Source organism: Varroa destructor, unplaced genomic scaffold (assembly GCF_002443255.2).
Source record: "Varroa destructor unplaced genomic scaffold, Vdes_3.0 BEIS01000001.1, whole genome shotgun sequence".
NCBI lineage: Eukaryota > Metazoa > Arthropoda > Arachnida > Mesostigmata > Varroidae > Varroa > Varroa destructor.
In genome coordinates, this window is record NW_019211454.1 from 63,686,553 (window position 1) to 63,691,385 (window position 4,833).

The following is a 4,833-nucleotide window of genomic DNA, read 5'->3' on the forward strand; positions in this document are numbered from 1 at the left end:
CCAATTCATCTTTATAACTTCCTTTCATTGAGTTAGTTAGCTCACATCAATTGCAGAAACCCGTATTAAAGCTTTGGAAATGAGTGAGTAGAAAGAAGACGACAAGTCCGCAGATAGGATACAACGAAGACGTATTTATTTGATGTCGACCAGTTTAATGACCAACCATACCACAACGGTTAAGGATTAAGTAGCACATGTACACTGATGTATCGATACATACATCATGTACAGTGCGTATGTGTAGACCTATACAGTATCGCATACATACCCTTTTGCTTCGTTTTTCTTTGCTACTTATATTGCTATTGCAGTGGGCAATTTATGGTTGAAGTGTGTATGATACGATGAACGTGGACGAAGTCAATGTGACTCACCCTTCGGTAAGTAACTAGAAGCTTCTTTCTCATTTTTCTCGCCCCGGCCAAAGTGTGGCCGCTATGACCCTGCGTGTCTGGGCTTTATTGATATTCAAATGACGCTGCTGGAGGAGCATCAAGCTGCTGCAGAATCACCGCTAGCTCGTTAGAGGCAGGAACTTGCTCACCTTTTTCTGAGTACGCTTTCCCCGCCGCAGTACCAGGGGTCAGAGCCCGATCTGCTCGTTCTTAGGCCCCGGGACCCGGATCTTTCGCTCTCACTGCATCTGAATGAAAATGCGAAACCGCTAAGGCAGTGGCTTTAGTGGCGATATACTGCCATCGGCCATCGACTCGCATTGCTCCAGGTGAACATACACACCTGTACAAAAGCTGAATGATAGTAAGACAAGGAAGCACAACCTTCGTGGAAGCGGCGTCCTTCCACCATGGTAGCAGTTCATAGGCGGCCGTACACGACTATCACAGTGCTAGTAACGGCAAACACAGTACATGGCATGCGTGATGCATGTGAGCCTGTATATAGCATATTAATGTGTCACATATATATATATATATATACAATTACCTATTAACGGAACTACGTTTTACATGCGGTTTTGCCGTCAGGCATTCCACCGGACGGCTGGCTCCCACACGTAGCAAATTGTGTCTACGCCCGAATTCAATCCTAAAATTGGCAGACAAATAGGTTACGCACTACGCTATGACAGGGACCTATGAATCCCTATTCGAAAGCGTCTTCTATCTGATCATACGTAGCATGTTTCCGAAAAATGTGTTCGACATAAATTGTGATGTAGTACACACTCAGGACTTTTCAATGTTGAGAAACTTTCGAGGTAGGCGGTATACGCTTTAATGATGCTCGTCGTAAAATTAATCCGTGCATTAGTTGTTTGGACGAATCGTTTAGAAAAACAAGTTTCACGGTTATGATCTAATGGCCTTATTAGCGAGCAACAACGCTATAGTGATAGTTATATTTTTACGTGATGAAATGCAGATGCTAAGCTATAGTAAAGGCGCGCAATATAACACTAGTGTAAAATTTATAAACCCCGCTCATATGTTCATTTCCCTGAAAATTGCTTTAGTTTTTTGAAGTTACTGCAAAGTAATGATCAAGAACTCGCTAAAAATAACCGCAATGCGGAAAAAATTATGACGCGCCGAGGTTTCTGCCAACAGTAATGAATAGTAAAACATCATTAGTATTAATAATTATACATAGATTATATTAGTAACTGTGATATTTATATACTGTATGTTAATAGCAATAGTTTTTGCGCAGATTTATTGTTATTTATATTTCGCACACTGTCAGTTTTCTTCTAACGGTGCTCTTTTGCAGAGAAGACAGGGGGGAAGACTAATCTTAAGTTTCCAGTTTCTAATACGGTTAGAGTTTGGTTAGATTCCACGACAAAATGAACGTTTCTGTATTTTTAAAGTCGAACCTTCACTGTTAGAAATTGAACACGTATTGGGCGGCTACAGTGAACATCAATGTACGAATCATATGAGCTGTACATAGACAAGCGCTTGTATCTGTTTATCCTGTGCTTTTTCTTCGTAGTCAGAAGGACATCATGGCCCTTGAACTGGGAACCAAATGGGGCTGTATCACGTCGTATGTCGAACGTTAAGAGAAACTGCAAGAAAGACCTAGTAAAAAAAATTCCCAATTATATTTAACACAAAAAACAATCGGTGACATAATTTGATATTGGTGATATAAAATTATATAAAAACACTAATCCTGAGTTTGTCGAAAAAACAATAAAAATATATGCAGGCCTTTTTTGGGTGGAAAATTTTCACAGTTGTAAAATTTCGAGATCTAAGCTAGTCCATAGATTATTTGAATTTTAATATTAGCCCATAAAGCAATCACGTTTGCCGTTAATATTGCTGCATTTTGCTGATGTCGTAGATATGATCTTGTCCCCGTCGTACATGCATTGATGTTGAAAGACTTTTACCCTTAAAAAAAATCATCTGCGTCAAAAGCCTGATGTCTCCCTAGTAGTTTACAGTAACGAATCGAAAATTAAATCAAATGCCGTGAAATTCAGTGGCACTTACCTCTGTAAAATTCTCCTCCGCTTTTGGGGCTCAATTGCTTTTGACTTACTAAAAGACCAAGAATTGACAAGTCTCGAACCGACATGTATTTAGCTCTCTTTCCTAGCTAAAGTTTTTCCATGCAAGACATCGTGGCAACAGAGGTTCGTTCGTATATCAACAACGGAACGCCGATAACAGCGATGGCGTGGAAACGGGCTTGGTACGCGTACGATGATGCTTTTACCGATACAGTGGTTCTGCTGCTAATATTGCTACTGGCGTGCCCCGCCTCTGTCCAAATACCGATCTGCTTCACAAACCGTGTCTACATCACCATGATTTGCGATTGTGAGCTGCTTGTTACTCGTACTTTACTGGTTGTCTTTCACACTTCGACTACTAAACTGCGTAGAGGCGCATTCCCCTGGTTTCTTCAGTGTCTCCTTCTGCAGAGTATTCGACCCACTCATAAGCTGCTGCACAAGTCACGCATACGCACACACACACTTAGACGCGCATGACGCCTGCCCCCTGGTTCTCCAAGTTAGCCGAGTAGCCCTACAATACACGACATTTTTCCTCGGTACTAGCAATGCGTCTATGTTTGAACATGCAGTGCCAGCAAGGCGAATAGAGCCGGTTAGGGGATGGGGGTACAGGGAAGATCTAACAACACATATTTTATCGACAATTCGATCGGGAAACGTTTAGCACCACTGGAAATGGCTCAGTTTCCCACTCGCTTGCCCATTCACCCAAGCTTTAGGCAGCCACGACTCTCGTGCTCACCATTTCTTGGCAAGTTCCCTTTCTCTCTTTTTTTGGCCACCGCAGTTCGCTGCACGTCGCCGTTCTTCGATTGGTCGGTCGTCCTTTTATCGCCTTACACTCGTCTGCCCACCGTTGCCTGCTTCCGCTGCTTTTTCTTCTGCTGTTGCTGCCAACGGTCGCTATCCTGATTGGGTGAGTGGGCACGTAATGCACGCTTTGGCTGCAGGCTTGTCTGCCTCCGTCAACGAGAAAGGAAATAAGACTGGAGAAGAAGGACAACGCTGCCGACTGTGAGTGAGCAAAAAACGACGACGAAGACGATGGAAAAGGCAGCAGAAGCAGCAGCAGTGCAGGTCAAAGGAACACGAAAAAGAAAACCCGTAAGAACATGTCGACACGACATGCACACCACCATCACCACCTCGACGGCCGCTCTCTGCCGCTACCGTTATTTATGCCGCCTTTCGGATCGACGCAAAGAACCCACCAGGTGGAAAATCAAGTTCTCCAGGTTGTTGTCCTGGACGGTTTCCTCTCCCTCATCCCTATTCAGTCTGTGCAGTCTTTCTTACGCGTACGCTTCGTACTTCCCTATGGAAAAGGATCGAATCGTTAAAGTGAAAAGTACACACACAAAACACAGCCAAAGCATCCTAGTTCGCGAAAAGTACTGGTTCGCGAAGGGTTTGCTGAAATTATCCGCTTTCGTCCGTTTTGCGTACCCGCTAACTATATTTATAGCATACTGTATATAGTACGTTACTTACTCGAGGTCGTATTTTGCTCATATCGGCGTCACAAAGCAGAAAGCTGGCTTTACCGACTTAATGCTCAGTGTGGAAATAAGCGTAAAGAAAAACTGTTTATATAGAAAGTGTACAGAAAGCGCGTTGAGCATAAGCCGGAAAGGGTCTCTAGGCGTAATCCATCTAGTGTAGCTACGTTTTCCCTTGCTTGCTCTCCCCGTTTCTTGCTGTCTAGGACTCTCGACATCTACCGTGACAGGTCAGTGTAGTGGAGGTTAAGAATGAATTGGCGTGCAAGCGCGCAACTAAAAGAAGTCAAGTACAGAACAAGAATATAGAAACAGAGAAATATATATATATATATAGAAAGGGACAAGGAGAATATACCGTGGGTCTGTGGACCCGATCTGTCGGTCGGCAAACGCCAGCAGTATATCGGCAGGAGCCGGCGGAAGAGGATAGCGCAGCCAGCAGCGGAAATACCTCCGGAAATCCGACAACACTCGTCTTCACGGATGTCATCCTGCTGTCGCCCATCGGCTAGCGCGGTGTACGAACGCTTACGTATGTGCAGTGGGGCTTTCCAAAACGGATATTTGAAAAAAAAATTCGCACTTTGGTTTTTACGAACGCTTCGGCGAGAGAAGATACTCAACATGGCTAGGTCGTTTGATGGTCCTTACGATATAAGGAAATGATCGAGGAAAGAGTGGGGTGATGCTTTAGCAAAGCGACCTTGTACGTTTAAATTCAAATATGCAACTCTTATTTCTGAAGGTGCAACGGGTTCATTTCAACCGGATCGCTCTGTTTTATGTTACAAAGTCGATATGCGGGGTATCCTTTGCAGACCATGCGGGAGGAGC

At 43.9% G+C, this 4,833-nt stretch overlaps 1 long non-coding RNA gene across 1 annotated transcript; it reads right to left on the reverse strand.

The window, feature by feature from the left end:
- Positions 1-1,650: 1,650 nt before the first annotated feature.
- LOC147758962 (uncharacterized) lies at positions 1,651-4,335 on the reverse strand. The gene is made up of 3 exons (XR_015318727.1): positions 3,989-4,335; positions 2,469-3,812; positions 1,651-2,048 (listed from the first exon to the last, which is right to left on the reverse strand). It is a non-coding gene; the product is annotated as an uncharacterized LOC147758962 (long non-coding RNA).
- Positions 4,336-4,833: the final 498 nt, after the last annotated feature.